This window comes from Mauremys mutica, chromosome 5 (genome assembly GCF_020497125.1).
Source record: "Mauremys mutica isolate MM-2020 ecotype Southern chromosome 5, ASM2049712v1, whole genome shotgun sequence".
Lineage (NCBI taxonomy): Eukaryota > Metazoa > Chordata > Testudines > Geoemydidae > Mauremys > Mauremys mutica.
This window is the reverse complement of record NC_059076.1, coordinates 114,943,823-114,965,972: the sequence shown is the minus strand read 5'-3', so window position 1 is coordinate 114,965,972 and position 22,150 is coordinate 114,943,823. Positions and strand designations below refer to the sequence as shown.

The following is a 22,150-nucleotide window of genomic DNA, read 5'->3' as shown; positions in this document are numbered from 1 at the left end:
ATAACGGAACTTTTTACCATCTGTATATGAGACAGATCTTTCTTGAGGGCTGGTCTCAGATTATGGAATGAACTCCCACAGATCTCACCATCTTCTCCTCCAAGTGCTGAACACACTTCCTTGAATTTGTGTTCTCAAAAGTTAACAGTGTGAGACACACACACACACACACACACACTTTAAAGGAACTATTAAAACACTACACACTGCCCACACAATTTCCCCTGGGAGAGGATGCAAGAGAAAGTGATCCATCTGGGACAGATGTTGAGATGTCGCAAAATGCGCTACTGGAAGGTGCGTAGTTACTACCTTGATAAGGGTGGTGCAACAACCTTTACAAGAAGAGATGCAGGTTGATTGTTTTTTTAAATAACCCCTGAAGGAAAACAAACTTCAATTTGTCCTTCAAAATGGAATCTACGATGCAAACAATGGCTCCAATTTACAATCAGGTTTAGAAAAGTTACTGAAAAAAGTTGCACGATACATGAAATATTTAAAAAATACATTACAGGTTAACAAATCAAAACTTTTCTGAACTTTGTCATTTCATATATTGAAGGCATTTTAAGGACCATAATATTGTTATGGTAACTTCTAGAGAAGCCTTATTTAAAATGTTTTACTCACCGAATTAAAAACGCCAAATACTCCCAATGCCCATGAATGTAAATTGTGAAGGTCTGGGCCAAAATGATGGTTCAGTGTTTGTTAATGTATGTGTTGTTTCATGCTGGGGCAGTGACCTCAGACTTCTTTTTAAGAACTGCCAAGAAAAATAGTTTAAAACTGGTGGCACTGTCATTTGATATTAAATATCTGCAACAGGTTTAGCAGCTGAAACTGATGGGATTACCCAGCTTTCTGACCCCTGCTGAGTAAGCCGAACTGGAAGGGAGCTTTGTTGTTGATGGAAAAGGTGCCACCATAGCATCGCAAATCAAACATTAGGATTTACTTTCTTGCCCCCAAGCTAAATGGTTGCTTGCTGCACTACATAAACAGCAAGAAAAAACACTCTTTTGGCAGATGCCCTGACCTGTATGAGTTGAAGCCTACATAAAAGCTTTGAGAAAAGCCTAACTAAAGCTGATCACAGAGAAATGTTCCCTTGGAGACTGCTGATGTCAGCAGTTTGGGATAATCTCTATCATATTAGTGACACTCATATTGTATTAGTGATTTACAGAGTCTCTAACATAACATTAAAAAGGCTAGCACAACGTGAGTTGTTTGCATTCCACATCTGACATCTTTATTCTGCAAGAGACCTTTCAAAACCACTAATAGAAACTGTTAATATTTTAGAAACCTTATTGCAATAAAAATAGCAGGGATAGAAGTCTCAACCTTTTGTAGAAGGGCACTAAACCCAAACAGCCACCAGAAATCATTAGGCTTATGGAAGTGTGTGTTCTAAGGGTCCACAATCACAGGCTAAGTTGCAGAACTACAAGAGCACAGGCTTTTGGTAAATTTGCTGTGACATTCTCTCATTTTCCCAAAGCCTCTAAAGTTCTATGCAATTCCAGGGTGTCATTCAGTTATTAAAGAGAGGGTAATGCCAGCTTGTTTTTAGAAAGAGCAGTGTTGTTCAGTGTTTTACAAGACAAATATTTATCTGTGACCTCCTAACGGTGATGCATCAGGTTTTAGTGGTTAGAACAAGGTGCACAGTCAAAATTCCTGGTTTCTTTTGCTAGTACTGTACTGCATTAATTCATTGTATAAATTTAGGCAAATCACTTAACCATTTAGTACTTGAGTTTCCCCATCTGTAAAACAGTTATAACAATACCTACCTAAAAGGTGTATCATAAGGCTCAAATTAATGAATGTTTATACAGCATATTGGTATCCTTAGAGGAGAGGAATTGTAAAAGCACAAAGCTTTATTTATGAATTAAGTGGCAATGGCTTCCAGCTAAAGTAGGCTGTGTTGGTTCAGTTACAATAAGAAAGGGCTTGAAACTTTGATAAGACTTTGAACCAAATCCAAACCATTTCTGACCTTCAGAAAAAAATGTCAACATGATGACTCTTAAGACACGGTATGGTTTGGTTTACAAAATGTAACCCTGCAGTTCAGTTTGCACAGGCTAGGAGAAGGTTAACTTGAAGGACAGAGGTCCATGAATTTGAGTATCTACAACTATCAGTGGCACCCTTTCCCACAGCAGGCCATTATCCCCCACTGCAAGTTAGAGCAGCCTTGAGGCTACTCTAATGTGGGCTGGGAGCCAGTCTGGCTCCCAGCAGCCTGATAGAAAGGTGGTATAACCTATACTACCACCCTAACTGTGACAAGTGCTGCACTGGCACACCTAAGAATCTAGCCAGTAATTTTGAACATGGTCTACTATCCAACATATCACCACATTACATCCCCATGACTAACACCAGTGCTCTCTTACACTTGGGAACAGAGTGCTGCCATGCAGATTGAAGGAGAGCAGTAGTGTACTAGGGGCCATGCAGATGCAGCTGCTGTTTAACTTCTTTGGCTGACTATTTGGTAGCCTTGTCTTAAGGACTGGGTGATAATACTTAGCACTTACAGTATATAGTGCTGGGAGTACAGTTACCTGGTGATGTATGTGGAAAAGAGCCTAGGCTGGGATTTTCAAAGGCAAATAAGGGAGTTAGACACCCACATACCTTAGTCTTCTTTGAAAATCCCAGCCCTAGTTAGGCCAGAAACGTTTGACAAAGGAGGGTAAGTTTATCTATCTGTTTTACAGACCAGGAAACCGAGGCACAGAGTGGGTACACACCTTTCCTATGACTAGACAGCAAGTCAATAACAAAGCTGGCAATAGAACCATGGACTCCTAACTTCCAAGCCAAAGTCCCATCTGCTAGACAACACTGGGATGCATTTAAATCATAGATAATCAAGATCACCCCGGTAGATGGTTTGGAGGGGATTTAGAGTCAAGTGGTTAATTAAAGTGGGTATGAACATGTCTATTTAATTTCCAGCAGTAGCCTCCAAAACCAAAAGCTACATTTTCTCATGTGATTCTCATGGAGAAAGGAATTGATCCCCTATTGTTTTTCTTACATGGATTGCATACGACAGTACAAACACACAAATTAAGTAGATGCTTGGTATTTCCTCTTTCAGGAAATTAAATTTTCATAAGTTATTACCAAGTATTTTACTGAGCAGAAACTTGGATACCTTCCCTGTAGTGCCCCCACCCTTGTCACTTTATTTTTATTTTATTTTTTGACTAACCACTTTGCTGTTGGCCCATGAATAATGAAACTGAGCAATTACATACAAGCAATGCCTCCTGCCGCACAGCCTAGAAACTAATCTGACTGTGTTTTTCTTTTCTGCTTTTGAAAGTCTGTGCACCCTTGAGGGGAAGAAGGGGATGGTTGCTCTTAGCAATCAGGGTGAAAGGAACCATGGACGAATCAGAGGGAAATTTCACAGTGCTCCGGTTGCTCACTATGCCTAACCTTGTGACTGACTCTCCAAATAAATTTGTTAGTCTCTAAGGTGCCACAAGGACTCCTTGTTGTTTCTGCTGATACAGACTAACAGGGCTACCACTCTAAACCTGTCTCCAAATGTGTTAGACCCTACCATTGTAATTATTAATGAGGACATTAAAATTATACATCTGCATTTATATATGGTGCCATGTCCCGATAGCCTCCATTCATGAGCCATGTAATTCTCCTGCTGCATCACCTCATGTAAAAACTGTTCAAAGAGACCTTGGCTAAATTCTGCAGAGCTGCAGTTGCAAACCGGGACGTGAATCTCTGACATAGCTTCAGTGGAACCTTTTACAACTGTTCATTAACTTCAGCTCGACTACCAGCAGAATTATATTATGAACATAAAGGAGACTAAAAAAATGTGAGATGACTCATGCCATTTGATTTCTGTTGTGTCATTTCCCACTGCTTTGCTTTTTGTACCTCAAACAGGCTGGCAATCAAACAGACTATTGAGGTCACAGTACAGAAATGAATGGCAAGAGTTCAAAGTTGAAAATGCAGTTATCCTTCTCTGTGCAAGAAAGAATTACATGAGTAATTCACTATGGCTATAACAGAAAACTTCTTAGAGCTTTTATTCTGGTTTGATTTGGCATCTGTGTTGTCTTTTTCTGGTTTGCTTTACATGCTTATTGTAAGTTTATGGTGTGGTTTACTGCATCCAGTTAAAAAAAATCTATACTGTTTAAAACAGACCAAATCACTCACTTTATGGTCATTCCTCATAGTGTAGCTGAATGCAGTTCTCTCATAGGCTTCTTTTCCATTTTACAGACATTCACTTCATCCAAAGACACAGCTTTACTTTCTGTTCTTCCACAGGATACATAATTAAACATTGTGTAAAAGAAAAAAAAATCAGTGTGTTGAGTGAAGGGAAATTTATGTTTTTCTTTTAGTTTTTTGTGGGATTTACAAATCTTTATCCTTTCTATATTTTGGAGAGCTATCCAGCAAGTGTTTGGTTGCTTCTGAATATATATATATATATATATAGGTGTTTGCCCATATCCCTATTGGATTATCACCACAAGAACAAACTGGAGCCTACAGCTGCTTGCATAGTGCAGGAATCTTGCAACTGATCAGCACAGTCTAAATTAGCAGATGTTACAGAAGATACTGTACATGATTGTTGGGATTTACCAGGAAATATATTTCAGAAAACCAAAGCAGCACTCACATGCACAATATTTAAATTTGACACATGCTTCCTCATTACTATCTTTTGTCCAATATATTTTTATAGCTTTTATATTAATTTATATTTTTCAGGTTTTTTTAAACAAATAAATGTTTGGTGCATTTACTTCTTATAGTGTCTTCCTCATAGAATATAGTCACTAATTCACTTTTCCCACCAATTAGCTATTAAATGCCCTTACTGCAAGAGGCCTGATCTGACAATGGTTTCACATCAGTCCATTAACTTCAATGGAGTTACTATCGTTTTACACGAGTAGAGTTGGGAGGATAATTAGGCCCAGGTTCTTTTTACAGAAATGCAGGGCTGGAAGGGACATCAAGATATCAAGTCCAGTCCCCCATGTTGTGGCAGGACCACGTAAACCTAGACTATACCTGACTGGTGTTTGTCCAACTTGTTTTTAAAAGCTCTTAAAATGATGGGTACTCCATGACCTCCCTTGGAAGCCCAATCCAGAGCTTTACTACCGTTATAGCTGAAAGTTTTTCCTAATACCTAACCTAAATCTTCTTTGCTGCAGATTAAGTCCATTACTTCTTGTCCACTTCTTGTCAGTGGACATGGAAAACAACTGATCTCCATCTTTTTTTTATAACAGCCCTTAAAATACTGGAAGACTTATCAGGTTGCCCCTTTGTCTTATTTTCTGTGCACATGAGTGCCAGCAAAACTTATGTTGCTATGGGGTGTGTTTTTTTCCACACTCCTGAGCAACAAAAGTTTTGCCAACATAAGTGCTAGTGTAGACATGGCCCTTATTATTCCTCATTGTGTAGTTGTGCATTTGATTCTTCCTTCCTCAGCGAAGTACTTTGCACTTGTCTTTATTGAATTTCATTTTGTTGAATTCAGACCAAATTTTCCAAGTTGTCAAGTCATTTTGAATGTTAAATCTGATGCCCAATGTGCTTACAACCCTCCCCACTTGGTGTCACCTGGAAATTTTATAAGCACTCTCTCTACTCCATTCTCCAAGTCATTAATGAAAATATTGACTAGTACAAGATCCCACTAGATACGCCCTCCCAACTTGACAGCAAGTTGTCTGTTTATTTTTAAATAGAGAACTCTGAACGAGCAAGGAGAACAGTAAGCTATTATTTTTCCCAATGTATGTATCTGAAAAACAAACAAACAAACCACATTTGTAATAATGATTTTTAGTGTACTAAACAATAGACAAAATTCACTACTAATATTGAGCACCTACATGGCATGCATGGTATCTCAGACTTGTAAATTAATACAGCTCTGCAGTTTGAACACAGTAATAAGATAAACTGTATACTGTGGACACATCAACAGGTGCAACTCAATACCACTGAATTTCAGAACTTTACTTTCATTAGTAATCACCTTGGTTTTTAACTGTACTGCTGTCTACGTGGTAGAATAGCGCTGTAGCATATAAATCACTATCATTTCATTCATTGCTCTCAAGTTCTTAAGGGACACAGTGATGGAAAATGAACAAGTGAAAGGAAAGAAAAATAAAAAAAAAAACAGGTCTGTTAACACTCATTAATCTGAAGAAAAGCCTGGAGATTTAAGGCTCACGCTAAGGGGATAAAGTTAATCTTAAACTTAAGACAAATCACTTTTCTTTTCTCCAGCACAATATTTTTGTACCAACAAAATACATTCCAAAAGTCTTTTCAGGCTACATTCATTCTCAAACTATTGGATCCTCAGAATAATCAGGAACACAAGATAGTTAAAGAAAAAAAATGAAGGGCACATGTATTCTACTGTTAATCAAAGTTTAGCACAGCCAGCCATCATGTAATCTTTGTTATAGAACACACAGGTTGTCAAAATTCTAAAGGCCAGAGATCTTATTAAACAATAAAAGGAGTTTTGGTTTAACTCACAAATCTAGAAGAGATCAAAATATGACTGGTTCAGTTAATTTGTGGATGTAGCAGATAACTTTGGAAGCATTTATTGCTCAATCCAACTTCCTTTTCTCTCAATCTCTGTGGCTTTAAATAGTCTCCCTACCCATAATGCAGTGCAATCCATTTGATACATTAAAATTCATCTTTTAAGTGTTTTTAAACTGAAATTGGGCTCAAGCTGGATCTAGATTTTGAACAATAATTCAAATCTGATTCTAGGTATGAATTTTGAGTCAGGGAGCGTTAAGATCTGAGATTTGATTTTGAGCATATCTGTGTCCTTTTCAAACTAGAGAATTTTAGCAAAAGATTCCTAACTACACTACTGCTGGTTCACTGGCATCAATGAGAGCTATAGGGGGTTTGATTGTCTCAGTGCTAAATATGCAGGAAGCCAACAGAATCATGTCTACTAGAGCTGGTCCAAAAAAAAAAATCCCCACCCCTTAGATTTTCAGAAATTGGAATACCAAAACTTTGTGTCTGAAAACCAAAATCTTTTCATTTGGAAATGAAGTTGCGTTGCCTCCTGGGAGTAGTTCAAGGGCATCTATCTTACATTCTGCTGCATAGGCCGGGCTCCCTGGTTGGGGTACATGTGATTTGGGGGGTCCCTGGCTGTACTGCATTATGTAAGGTGTAATCCAGATGGAGACCCTAGCCCATAGAGAGGAATGGGGACAAGAGGCAAACCTAACTACAACTCTCATGAGTGAAACTCTTCAAGTCAAAATATTTCTGTTTTCAGGCATTTACTTTTTTTTTTTAAATGGAAAAAAAAAACAATTTTTTCTGTGGAAAGCAGATTCCCCCCCATGAAAAATTTACTTCTGTTGAAAACCCAATTTTCCATCTAAAACAATATGGACAATTTTCCAACCAGCCATAATGTTTATATTAAAGTTTCTAGCAGTGATACCCCTAGCACACTGAAACAGGGAAAGTACAGGTGGAAAATTTGGTTAAAATGTAAAGAAAGTGTGTTATATTGTACCTCAAAACACTTTACATAGTTAAATACAGATATGTAGCTATTTTCTCTCTCTCCGCTCTTACTTTACAGTTTCAAAAAGTACAAGCAAGGGAAGAAAACCATATTTTTAGATTTCAGAAATCATGGCACATTGATGAAGTGGAGGAATACAGGAAAGCTGCTCTAGATTGTAGGGGTTACAATAGAAAAAGCTCGACACCAAGAGAGGACAGACTGTGTGAGACTAGTGCTAGAGAAGCAGAGCAATATTCTACTGCTGACCATTAGTCCTGGGGGAATTCTGCACCAAAAAAATAAAAATTCTGTGCACAATATTTTAAAATTCTGCATATTTTATTTGTCAAACACAATATAATCACATCAGTTTCAATTTTTTTGGTAATTTATTTCAAAATACCTGTCAGCAAGTATGTCTGAAACAATACAGACAACAAAACACATGCAGGAAATGTTTTTTGACAAATAGATTCCAGGGATTATGGAGAAGCTGAAGGAGAAGGATGTAATTGCTGGGAAGGAGCCTGGGTGTGAACTTGGAGGATTGTTGGGTATGTGGGAGAAAAATATGGAACAGGTTTGGGTTTTTTTGGGGGGGAGGAGGGGCATGGAGGGATTGTTAGGAAGCTTCCCCATGTAGAAGGGAGCCTGGCTCAATTAGGGCCCGACTGGCAAAGAGGCAAGAGCTCTCTGTTTGCCTGCTGAAGGAATGAATCAGAGACCTTCTAGCCAGCAGAGCCATTTGAGGCAAGTGAGTCTTTCCCTGCCAAAGGGAGCCTTCAGATAAGTCCCAACTGCAGGGCAACTGGACTAGCAGGGCCATGCCCCAAACTAAAGAGACTTGTAGGGAATAGCCCAGAGAAACTGGTCTTGACCCTCCTGCCAGGAGGAAGCCCCATCTCCACTGTTTAGTGGTAAAACTACACAGGGCCCTGGGCTGGGACCTGGTGGAGAGGGAGGGCCTGGGTCCCACTAATGTCCCCTCTCATCTGATCTAGCCATTGGGCCACCTGCCCACGAAAGGCCCTATCACAATCTTCTTTAGGACTTTCCCCATTCTTAATGCCCCCTTCTGTTCCACTCTATTGAGTTCTTATGCAAAGGGTGTTTGAGCACCATTCCAACCTTCATGCTATCTTCCATACTGACCCCTATGCATGGAACAGCTTCCCTCATTCTGTGCTCAGTCATTTCCTTCTGCTGATACAAATCCTTCCTAAAATCAACTTCTGCCATGTTTCCTATGGGATGTGACATCGTAGAAAAGAACAAAGAAACTGATGTTACAGAACCACGAAGATAATAGTAGAGCTTCCTGAGTAGCCATCTAATCTTGCTGTAATCTTTGGCCTTCTCCTAATTCTCTATGTTTTTGTTCTAGGACCCTTACATGTTGAGTCATATCTAACATATACCCTGATCAGGACACAGTACATACTGACCCCTTTTATCCACAATGAACCATATGAACAGCAGGAGACAGCATGAACTAACGGATGGGACACTGCAGTGGAAGTCAGTTGGGGTTCTAATCCCAGCTCTGCCTATGACCTTGGACAAAACACTTTACTTCTCTGTTTCCCCACTTTGTCTGTCCTCAATTCTTTATGCAGATACTTCATTTATGCATGCAAATAGCCCCATTAGAGGCAATGGGACAACTCATGCATGTACAGTTAAACACGTGTGTAAATCTGTTGGATCAAGACCTTAGACCGCAAGCTCTTTGGGGCAAGGTTTTGCCATTGCTTATTTCTCTAAGATACTTAGTACATGTTTGGGCACTCAAAACTAATGCAACAGTTAATGAATTAATAAAAGGCTATAATGCAGCATTATCCCGAGGCACAACAGCTTTGCCGATTCTCACATTTATAAATATTTCATTCCTTGCTGGCTGAGTGACATTTGTTACCTTTTGTGGGCTCTCCCCTGACCCCTATCACCAGCCTAATGGGTACAATCAGGCTTCTGCCAAAAAAAATCTTGTCTGCCAGATAATCTGCTGCCAGTTTAATAACTTTGGAGGACTTTTTAAACCAAAGGAATAAAAGTTTTCCATCAGCCAAGATTTTGTGGTTTGATTAATAACTTCATGGTAGCCTCATGTTCTAGCTGCATCTGTCAAAGTGTACCTACAATGCTACCCAAGTAGCAGGCCCTGAGCCAAAATCCACTGAAATTAATAGAAAGGCTCCAGTTGGCATCAGTGGACTTTGATCAGGGCACCAGGGTCCACTGTGGATCCAATGACATACCAAAGGTTCAGAAATAGGATCCCACAGCCAGGAGAAGGGAGGACAAGCAATGAGAGTCCAACATGACTAAGAAGCTGAGTTAAATCTCCTGAGCATGTGCAACTCCCATTGACATTACCAGGAATTACCCATGTACATTCACAGGGAACTGAAGAGAGTATACATCCATAAACCAAGCATTGATCTGCTAAACCCAGGGTTGTGAATTCAATCCTTGAGGGGGCCACTTAGGGATGCGGGGCAAAATCAGTATTTGGTCCTTTTAGTGAAGGCAGGGGGCTGGACTAGATGACCTTTCGGGGTCCCTTCCAGTTCTATGAGATAGGAAACATTTGTAGGCTTAAGTCACTTTTGCTATATTTTATTCTTGGTTCTATGATGTGTGCACTAACTCCGATATGCATACCATCTACCCAAGAATGTTCTTGTATCTAGGATCTCAATCTGCAAGAAGCTTTTCAGAAACAAACAGTATACTGCAGAAAGACTTAACATGACATGGGGATTCAGGCCCATTGACTTCAATGAGACATAAGTGTTTTCCTAAATAGGGGCTTAAATGTCTGCAAGTGGCCACGTAAGGATTGAAGGCTACTGATACAATTGTGGTTGATATTCAAAAGTTTGCTAAAGCTGTGTATAGTAGCTCTCCTCCTCCTTTGGCACCCCTGCTGGCAGCCACTCTGGCCCTGCAGTGGTCTGCCTCTTCCTAGGACTGGGCCTTCCAGCCATGTCACTTTTAGACCTGCCCCTTCTGGGGAAACCAGAGTACAACATGCCAATGGGCTGGCAGCTTCTTGCTAAATGTTTGGCCCAAATTTAGGCTTTTTTGGTCTGCCAGTCCTTGGCTCCAGGATCTTCACCCCGCATACTAGGTGGGCTAATATGGAGAACCCAGGCCTGTCCTATCTCTGCCCAGGGATGCTGCATGAAGCAGATGAGTTCTGTTTGTTCAGACCCTCTGCTGTATCCCTGCGCTGCTTTCTACTGTGACCTGAAATTAGGCCTTTTGCACAACCTCTTCCCAGGCTGACTGTTCTGCAGGTCCCCCCCAAAAAAACAAACCAAAGTAGATATGAGAAAGAGAGAGAGAGACCAACCATCCTACCCCAGGTTTGCCTGCCCCAAGGAGGTTCAGACATTTAAGAGTCTCTAGTTAGGTGCCAGTCCCTGCTGGCTTTTCTTCTGAGGTGGCTGCAAGGCAGTCTCTGGTTAGGCTCTAGCCCCTGCCTGGCTTTCCTTCACTGCACTAGCTCAAGAGCTCCCTTCCCTCTCCCAGGCAGCCACCACTTAGCTGGGCCTTTCCTCTTTTACCTCCCTTCTTCAGGTTTGACACCTTGCACAGGTGTAGCAGAGTGAGGTTGATTGACCCCACAGGCTCTTATTAACCCCTCTCAGTCATGATGGGGTCTGTATAACCCATTGCAACCACACCCTTTTTTAAATGAAGTTGGCCTCAAAAGGAAATGCGAGTTGTTTAGAATTTTGCATCCACATCCACCTTTCATTGATACTTTTATTTAATTCTATTTTCTGTGCAGCAAATCTTAGTCCAGCAACGTTCTCAGGCATAGTCATACTACTAAACATTTGCATAGCACTTTTCAACTTGAAAGTCTATACTGTATATATGGAAGGCAACAAGGTCTAGAGGACAGAGCACTGGACTGGGAGTCAGGAGACATAGGGTCTAGTCGCAGCTCTGCCACTGACCTGCTGTGTGATCTGTGACAAGTCACTTTACCTCTCTTGGCTTATTTCCATTCAGATTGTAACCTCTTTAGGGCAGAGATTGTCTCTCTACTAATATGTCTCTCAACTCGGGGCTCTAAGTGCTATTGTAATACAAATAAATATCCCTTAATAAATTAATCTCAAAACATCCCTATAAGGCATGTACATGTTACCAGTGTCAGTATTTGGATGAAGAAACTAAGCAGAGTGGTTAAATGTCTTTCCTAAGACCACAAAACTAGTTAGTGTTAGAGCCAGAATTAGAGGTAAAGACTTCCAGCATTCAATTCTGTGTTCAGGCCATTGCTCCACACCAACAATTCCTGAAGTCTTGCAAGCTTTCTGAGGTTTATCTAATAGGCACCCTCTTCCTGGGAAGCTTGACTGGAGCCTCTAATGATTACTAAAGACAGCAACTCTACAGAAAGCAATAAAATAAAATTCATCTCAGAGGTCAGATTAGTGGGATACAGCCTCTGAACACGTTTGTTGTATTTGGAATTGGCCTCCACAATATCATTCACATTTTAAAACTGGGCTCACTGTGTTATAAAGAGATAAGAAATTGCATGTTGCACTTTTTGAAGATCAGAGCATGCTAGAACATAATGAGAACTTTTCATATATTGTTGCGCCAGACAGTCCTAGTCACTCTTTTCAACATCACTTTGATGGTCAGAGTCTTGCTATCAGAAATAAACTGTATATGTCATAGCATTGTGGATTTATAGTGTGTATATTTTCTATACACTTGAATTTTACTGGCTGAATTCATCCAGAAAAACAAAAACAGAGAACCCCTAGCACTATTAACTTGCTAACAGAAATTGTGCCAGGAAGGGTGTGTGCTCAGATACAAAAGCAGAGGCATGGAACCTTTGCAATGCTCAAAGGTAGCACAGGCAGATTTTCTGGCCTAATTTTGATGTATAAGATTTGTACATCCAACTTAAAGGACTCAAACCTGAATGCGCAAAAGGAGTTAGGTGCCTAAGTCCCAGTTGGGGGACTGCTAAGATGCACTAACTTCCACCAAACCCAGTAGGCACCTAAACTCACTTGGTGCCTAAGCCTTTGCAGTAAAAGTTCCCTAGGTGCCTATGTTTCAGTCTCTGGGATGTGGACTGCTGCCTCTTTCCAGGTGCCTATTTCCCACCTCAGCCCCAGAGTGATTTGCAAACCAGGGAAAGGCAGGCATTTGGCCACCTACGTTGCATGCAGGGGCCCAATCCAATAGGCATGTATGCAGAGGCCACCTACTGGATGGGGACCCACAGGTAGCTTCACACAAAACAGCTTGTTGGGAGGAGGACAATGACAATTTCCCACACATCTGTTAGCTCAGTGATTAGGGTACACACTTAAGATGTGAGAGATCTCCACTTCAAGTCCCTTTGCCTGAGGGGGGAAATGGATTTGAATGGGAGTCTACCACCACCCAGGTGAATGCTCTATTGGGCTATGGGATATTCTGACACGAGGTTTCCTCAGTCTCCTGTTGAAGTTGTTACACTCTGGATAAATAATTAAAGTCCCCCCTGGAGCAAGGGGACTGGATCCTAGCTCTCCCACCTCCCTAGTAAGTGCGCTAACCACTAGGGCACAGAGTCATTCTGGTTGTGCTCCCTGCCTCTACCTCCCTGTTGCTGCAATGACTCTTGGGGGGGAGAAGAGAGGAAAAAGCCATGTGAATTACTATAATCTGATGGTCAGAGCACTCACCTAGGAGGTGGGAGGACCCTGTCAAATCCTTTCTCCCACTGAGGCAGAGCAGGGACTTAACCAGGTGGGGGGTTTCCATATCCCAGCTGAATTTCTTAACTACTGGGCTAAAAGTTATGAGGAAAGTTGGCCCATTCCCCAGGTTTTTGCTAAAACACCATAGGCACCTCATGCCAAGAGAGGGTTTGCAGCTGAGACTCTCAAGCAGAGCTCAGCAGCCCCTGCAGCCTGGCTGTGGGCACCTTTCAGAGAGAGAGGTGTAATGCACAGCCCTGTTGTTGGTAGCCCCCTCCTAGCATGCTCACTTTTGTGAATCACAGTCTAAGGCACCTATCTCTTCCCATTCATTGTATAGGACAGAGGCGGATGTAGCCTCCCAATTCAACGAGTGAACCAATCCTGGTTACCCATAGTGACAAGAGAGACCCTGCCTGGGACATGGTGAGATGCGCTGCTCTGAGCAAGGGCAGGGCAGGGGCCTCTTCATGTCCCTAAAGAGTAGGCTATGCAGGGTCATTGCTGCTGCCAGCCTGCCCCGCACCCACTTGCAGATACTGCTTTTCGGGCCTCCACAGAAGCACACAACTCAGACATCATGCAGCAACAAGGCTGAGAGTGGTGACATGACCATGATGAGGGGTCTGGCCTATGGAGTTACATGCCCCCATTCTCCTCTTCCTCCCCTCTGGGGAGGTGTTTTTGTACCCTTGGTTTCATGATTTCTGTGAATGCAACTGAACCCATGAACCCTTGCTCAAGACACCCTGGTATAGGAGATTAGGTGCCTAACTCAGGCTTTGTGAATCACAGTAATTTTCTAGGTGCTTACAAGCTAGGCCTGGTGATAGGGTTGCCAAGTGTCTGGTTTTCGACCGGAATGGCCGGTTGAAAAGGGACCCTGTCAACTCTGGTCAACACTGCTGACTGAGCCGTTAAAAGTTCAGTTGGTGGCACAGTGAGGCTAAGGCAGACTCCCTGCCTGCCATGGCTCCATGCAGCTCCCAGAAGCAGCAGCATGTCCCCCTCCCCCCTGTGGCTCCTACACGTAGGGGCAGCCAGGGGGCTCTGCACACTGCCCCCCACCCAAGCTCCGACTCCACAGCTCCCATTGGCCAGGAACAATGGCCAATGGGAGTTGTGGAGATGGCACCTGCAGACAGGGAAGCATGCACAGACACCTGGTTGCATCCCCACATAGGAGCCACAGCAGGGACATGCCACCACTTCCCAAAGCGCTTTGAGGTGAGCACCACCCAGAGCCCTGCACCTTGACCCCCTCCAAAGCCCCAAACCTCGCTTCAGCCCCAAGCCACCTCCCATACTTTGAACTCCACAGTTCCACCCCCCCAGCCCACAGCCCCCTCCTACACCCCAAACCCCTCATCCCTGGCCCCAACCCAGAGCCCACACCCCCACCTGGAACCCTCACCCCGTCCCGCACCCCAATCCTGTGAGCCAGCCCAGTGAAAATGAGCTAGAGAGTGAGGGTGGGGAGAGCGAGCAACAGAGGGAGGGGGGGGGGAAATGTAGTGAGCGGGGCTTGGGCCTTGGAGAAGGGGCAGGGGTGTTTGGTTTTGTGCGAGTAGAAAGTTGGCAACCCTACCTGGTGATGCTGACTGTCACAATGCCTAACTACATTTGAATGCCAGCCTTCAAACTTTAGGTGAAAAGAAATACATGCAGATACAACCGTGCAAGTGAGGAGAGGGAAACTGAGAAGTAGATCATGAGGAAAGGAAAATACCCAAATTAATGTTTAAGGTTCAGTGTATGTCAGATTTCTAGCTATCACCACCACCCCTTCTCCCCTCCCCCACTTCTGAAGTGGCTTCAGGGGGCAATGGGATGTTATAGGGCCTCCCTCTTGAATGGAGAACAGCCAATAACTAGAGGAGCCTCTGGGTGTGTTTTTGGAATGTGTATCAGGCTATTTTTCATGCATTCTTTTATCTAAGATACACAATGAATGGCAAAGATAGCTGAAACTTCCTTTACCTACCTTCCCTTAACCATTTGCGTCCGTGCTTTTAAATGCTTAGGATTGTGGTTGCTGGGTTTGTTTGTTATCATAATGGCCCTTGGCATACGTGTGTTTCAACTTCAATGACAACTTAAAGGAATCAAAGTTTTCTGTTTCTTAATCTCCATGACCAAGGAGGAGCTGGCTATGCAGTGTGAGCCAGTTAGTTTACTGCTACTGTCTGCGACCTGTTAGATATGCATAAAAGCACACACTATTAAATGTTGCCTATCATTACATTGACCTTAGCAGTAAGGCACACTGCTGCTAGAATACTCATGTACACGACCACCACCACCACGATAGTTGCTTGGCAACTGTAGTGCCTTCTCCACTTACTCATAAGACACTAGATAGTAAAATAGCCTCCCAGTAAAACTTCAGCTCAGTAATTTCTCATACCATTAACAGCAGAGAACGTGTATCTGCCGTGGCTTAGTGCTATCTCTAAACAATTGCCTGAAGACACGGTTTATTTCAAATAGGAAAACATAATTTCTAAGTTTCAACCATTGTCTGTAGTCTATTAAGTTTGCTGTGAATAAATGGGCAGATTCAACATTTAAGTTTCATTATTATTTGTTCAACATCACAGTATTTGTTAAGCACTGCCAAAACACCTGGCATTGTTCAAGACCCAAAATTCTGACAGAACCAGCCCCGAAGAGTTTAGTCTAAATGAGACAGACCCCAAACATGACAAAGTGGGAGGCACACAAGAGTAAGTAGCTGTCACATTGCTTGACTCACATCTTGTGGGCATTTTTAGAAAAAGTGTGTCTTTAACAGAGTGACTAAGCAGGCCCTGCACTGTACTTGCAGCTAGCAATGGGGCCGAGACTAAAAACCTGACTAATGGGTAACAGAGATGACTCAGTTTGTTGCTGAGACCTGTAAAACACGCAAGATTCCTAGGTCTTATTCTCATCTCTGCTACCATCTTGCTGAGCAACACTGGGCAAGATCCGCATTCACCTGAATGTAAGTATCTGTAAAATGGGCATAATGCTCATAGTTCCATCTTCACAGAAGTGAACTGTGAATCCTCTTCATCATCATGAGATTGAAAATGTGGTCTGAACCCTAATATTATTATGGGGTTCTCAATCCACTCAAGCAAGACTAAAGGAGGGAGAAAACACGGAATTAAAAAAAAAAAAAAAGATAGAGTATATACTGTGCACAGGCCCTTGCTTGTGCCAGACTGGCTTATTTGGGGGTGAAGGAAGAAGTAAAGGGTGAAGAATTTGCTGTATTTCAGATATACCATAAGCATCCATTTAGCCAGTCTTTAAAAAGCTGATCTCAACCAGGGAAAGTAAATGGTTCCAAATTCAACAGTTATGTGATTCCTACAAATAGGTCCCCATCCTGAAACTGCCTCTGCAGAGACAAACCTCTACCTCTGGTGACCCTATCTAGAAGTCTGATGAATACTGGGAATCCAAATACTGATTTTGATAATGACTTCCTTTGTGGCCCTGGTCAATAACTGAGGGCCAAGTTTTTAAAAAGTACTTGCACTTGCACCCACAAACCACTCAATTCACATCACAAATTGCAGTGGGGGAAGGTCTAGGTTGGATATTAGGAAACACTATTTCACTAGGAGGGTGGTGAAGCACTGGAACGGGTTACCTAGGGAGGTGGTGGAATCTCCATCCTTAGGAGATTTTTAAGACTCGGCTTGACAAAGCCCTGGCTGGGATGATTTAGTTGGGGTTGGTCCTGCTTTGAGTTGGGGGTTGGACTAGATGACCTCCTGAGGTATCTTCTATGATTCTATGAATAACTTTCAAATATTTAGACTTTTGTGCTGCTTTTGGCTAAGATGCCCTACACAAATATAAGTTATTATTTTGATTACTATTGTACTGCATTCACCTTTGCACCACCAACTTCCTGAATGACTAATTAAAATGGGCACTCACCATAGGATATTAAAATACTCAGGTGGGATGCTAGCTAGCAATGGTATGCGTGGTTTTGTTTTAATATTCCAGAAGCTTTTCTCCACCCCGGCACTATTTATCATGCTTTTGAGTCTCAACCAGCTGAACCTCCTATGTCAGCTAATGTAGCACCAATCACTTTATATTCTGGAGCTGTACTGGGACCTTTATAGCCTTCATAATGGACAAAGTGCCCACAGACCTCAAATAGATTTTAACAATTCAATGATCATGCAGAAGATCTCTAATACATGAGTTCATGAATAGTGTGAAGCACAGTACAATGATTATGAGATAATGGCTCAGTTATCATTGTGAATATAATGTCATTACTTCATAATATGCTAGTACTGCTACAGTCTATGGTTGAGATTTTCAAAGCTGCCTAGGGGATTTAGAGACATCTTCCATTACTGTTAATGTGTCTAACCCCCCTAGATTGCTTTGAAAAATCTTATCCTGTATTTCTGTGGAATGGTTAACTCACTGCTGGTGTGCCCCCTCATTGTTGGATATGGCATAACAGTTCTTACCTCATCTAGCACCCCCTGCCAACAGCCACTCCAGCACTGAGGTGGTGTCTCTTCTTGTGTCTCTTTCAGTCCCACCCCTTCTGGGATAGACCTGAAGTTCAGTAAACTAAATTCCAACATACATAACTCTTTACCCCTACCAAGGCTCTCTCCTCCATAAACTAGTCACCCCTTCCCAGGCTCTGCCAGGTTGCCTTCCCACTCTTGGGAGGAGCAATGCCTCCCAGGGCTTCCTCCATATAAGCCCAGTAACAAATTCAATAGTCCTTCTCCCCCTTGTGTCAGGGTATTGCTGCACCACCTTTCCTAGTGAATGAGCAGAGGAACCCCTACCTCGTCTCTGGGTTACAGGCTGGAGACCCGTGACACAAGCAGCTACTCCCTGGAATTCCTCCTATCACGGCCTTCCTTCAGGCCTTTTCCCACCGCCCCTCCCTGGGCAAATTTCTATCTCCCTCTCTAAGCTGTGCTTCACTTTGTAACAACCACTAAATGACTGCAGAGCTCTTCCCCTCTCTCTCTATAGCACTCTTCTCTTTTTGATGGCAAAGCAGACTTAACTGAATAGTCTATCGCCTTCACCAACTATACTTCCTAAATACTTAGCAGTTTATATTCTCTCACTCTGCCCTGTGTCCTTCAGTTAATGTAACAAGGCCTCTCTTATACTATCCCACTTCCTTGATATTTTTACTAAATAACAATGTAACTTTTGTTGTCTTAAGACATTTGAATTCCTCAGAAAGCTTTCTCCTGTTTATCACAGCACTTACATACATATAAAAGGTGATCAATTGTTTTTTTTCCACCTTACAGAGCACACATAGTCCATCTTTGTGTCTATTTCTTTTAAAAGGATTGTTGTTTAAGCTTGTCTCAAGGTCCACGTACCATGAGCAGCACCACCTGCTGACCATCTTGGAGATTAGTTCTGCCAGCTTGTGCTCGCCCTCTGGTGTTGTCTTCTCTCACTCTGCTGTCACGCTCACTCCCAGCTCTGCAGCTTCCTTTCTGTAGCTTGGCTTTCTGGCCAAGGAATTCACAGTCTTTCCAGACCTGCTGGTTGGCATCTCTAACACCCTTTGCCACTCTCCAATGGCTAGTAGGGGAACCCAGACCTGCTCCCTATAACAAGCAGCCACTTTCCCTGTGCAGTCCTACCCTTTGTCTCTGTTTCCCTGGGTTCTTCCTACATCACTGGCTCCCACCCTCTTGGGTTTGCCAGCCTCCAACTACCTCCCCTCCAGGAGTGATTTCTGCCTACTCTCCTACAGCTTTCCCCTGCAATAGCCCCATTCTATGCAGCCAGCGTACCTGGCTTTATACAGGTGAGCCTATTCCTCTAATTAAGGCTTTCTTCTTAGCCTCCAATCTACTAGGTTAATAGGCCCACCTGGCCTCCATTAACCCCATCACAAAGCCACAATGGCCAGTTAGTATTCTAGACAAAATCAGTTCATTTTTCTTATGCAGGCCCTGAAGTATCCTCAACTCTCAGGCACAATTCAAAAAATCTTCTTCCTTTTCTCCCATTACTCCAATTTTTTTTTTGCCATTCCTCTTTTACATTTTTCTGTACTAGGCTTTTGAATTCCTGTTTACTCAAGGGTATTTCTATATCAACCTTTCCATTTCTTACAGCATTTTTAGCTGCTTTGTCTGCCATTTCATTCCCTGTTATCCCAATATGTGCTGGAATCCAAGCTAATGCTACTTGTATCCCCATCTGTACTCACTCTGTTATTAGAAATATAATTTAATTGATTAAATCACTTCTGCATACTAAGACAGCCTTTTAATTGCCATAAGGTCCGAGATTGAATCTGAAAAAATGACCGCTGCTGCTGGGCGTACATCCCAGATCCAATTTAGTGCTAACATAATTGCTACTACTATGGCTGTCATGACAGCTACAAAATCATATATTCTTTTAGATGTACTTATTCCCAACTTTAGTACACAATATGCCATCCCTACTTTTCCTGGATTTTTTTCCTTTTTGGGACCCATCTGTATATATTTGACACAACTGACTCTACTTTTCATCTATATACTGGTAAACTTTGGCTCTTTTACTCTTAAGTTAATACCTAAAATCCACATTTGGACATGCAACTGTCCATCCATAACTAATTTTCTCATGACTAAAAGTTTAGACATCATTTAGCTCTTCCTTGTCTTTCAGCTTCTGCATCCACACTTTAACTTGAATGGCACGTGGAGTTCTAACGTTGCCTGTTATAGTCTCCTATCAAATTCCCTTATATATTGGTTTGGTGCTTTCATCAATACAATTCCCATTAACTTTGGAGATTATTTCTCATCTGGCTTCCTCCCTTTATACTCACCACCCTGCTCTTTCCCCAGCTGAGCTTCATCTTCATTTGGAGCTGGCCCACCTTCCCGGTGCAACCAGGTGCCTTAATTGAGTCTCTAGCTCCAGTTAAAACCTTGTCGAGCTAGTGTAGGGTACATATCCCATCAGTTCCCTGCAGAAATAAAGTGACTCAGTATAAGATGGCCTGAAAGATACATGATACAAGATAACACAAGGAGCCTTTATCACAGTAACATGGCAGCCTTACCTTAGTAATTTATCAAATAAAAATCTGAAACAATTAATGCAGGATTCAAGGAACTGGGAGTGAACCATTTCCCACAAAGAAAGGCAAAATCATAGGAATTCCAAGATAGCATATTGGTTAAACCAAAAAGGTAGGTGAAACCCAACTGCTGCTCTCAGAAAGCAATTGAAAGCCAAGTTCAAATGGAATGTGATGCACTGTTCAAACATCCAGTTCTGTATACTATTATATTGTTTTGTATCAGGGGTTAAAGACTTGCAAATAAAAGCGTTAACATTTTGTGCCAGTCGTTAAAGGACATACCTTTCAGTTTTCTTGCAATGGGAGAGGCATTTACTATGGGCCTACTATAGGTGATGATAATACTGCAGAGTAACAGTAAAAAAAAAAATTGAAAGAAATATTTGCCTCATTGTGTCTGCTGGGTGGTCAATTTTTGGGCAATGCCAGGTCGCACTAAGTCACCACCCCTAAAATTTCATGCTCATAAGCAACTTCAGAACTCCTGCTTCTATTATTTAGTTTGCTAATGGAATGACTTGGTAAATTCAACTCTGAATTAAATAGCTGATGAAGGATGGGGCATAGACTGCTTATTTAGCTTTGTAAAAATGATATCGACAAACTGCTGATGAAGATCAAGTTGATAGGTGTCAAGGTGAAAAAAAAAGTGTTTGTCAGCGGTACAGTAAAGCACTTTGGAGACCTGGAATGCACTCATATGCATGAACAATAAAACACTTCTTGATGATAGTCTGCCTCACAGTTCACTTGCCTGAAAATCTCTTGGCAACCATCTGGATCAGGTTTAAATAAAACGTAATACTAAGCCCCTAATCTGACAGTGATAAGCTGGTGACAATGATTATTCATGAGTTTAGAGGGGGAGTAGACCTTGAAGAGGCAGATGTGAGGCCTTTCTTTCAGGCCCAATTTCAGTGCTTTGAATGAATAGGAAACCACTTCAGAACATAAGGTTCACTTTACTATAAGGATAAAATATGCTACTTTAATTAGCTTGACATCTAATTGCCTTCCAATTGTCAGAAATTTAAGTTATGCTAAAGAAAAGCAAAGTTAATTTTTAACCAAGGTTTACTGTACGTTCACTTCTTTAACAGTCTAAAATATATTATTTTTATTAAAGGTGCATTTTAAATAAATTGATTACCTAAAGGAAATTAAACAGCTTGGCCTTGTATCAGTGAGGCAACGTTTACAAATGTATGGTAAAGCCACTTTGCACCTTCGTAAAAACGAAACTTCAGGTGGGGTTTCAAAAACACTCTGCATTGGCCTCACTCTGCTCTCTCTGAAGTCAAATTTATCACTGCCAGCAGAGTCAGGCCACTGTTGAATGCTTTTGAAAAAGCCACCCTCTATTCAGCACGGACCAGATCCAAAGTCCAGTGACATCAACGAGAGTCTATCTGTTGATTTTGATGGATTTTGGATCAAGCCTCAGATTTGCTCAGATTACAATGGGAAATGCTGTTGGACATTTAGGGATTGATTATTGAAAAGGACTCTGCTCTAATTTTGTGGGAACAAGTATAGACCTTTCCTAAAAGTGATGGCTTTATGTCTATCAGGGTCCAAGCCTTTTTCTCCTTGTTTGCCATTAATAGATGTACTATAGTAGCAACAGGGAGGAGTTCTATAATCTATGGTAATATGTGGGTAGAGCTATGTAATCTCATTTCCATTCCTAGGGAAGAAAGAGTCCCT

The 22,150-nt window shown here is 41.9% G+C and overlaps 1 long non-coding RNA gene across 1 annotated transcript; it reads right to left on the bottom strand.

Annotated features, from left to right (window-relative positions):
* Positions 1-653: 653 nt before the first annotated feature.
* On the bottom strand, positions 654-19,140 carry LOC123371895. The gene is made up of 3 exons (XR_006579998.1): positions 18,729-19,140; positions 4,231-4,330; positions 654-769 (listed from the first exon to the last, which is right to left on the bottom strand). It is a non-coding gene; the product is annotated as an uncharacterized LOC123371895 (long non-coding RNA).
* Between the last annotated feature and the right edge of the window lie 3,010 nt (positions 19,141-22,150).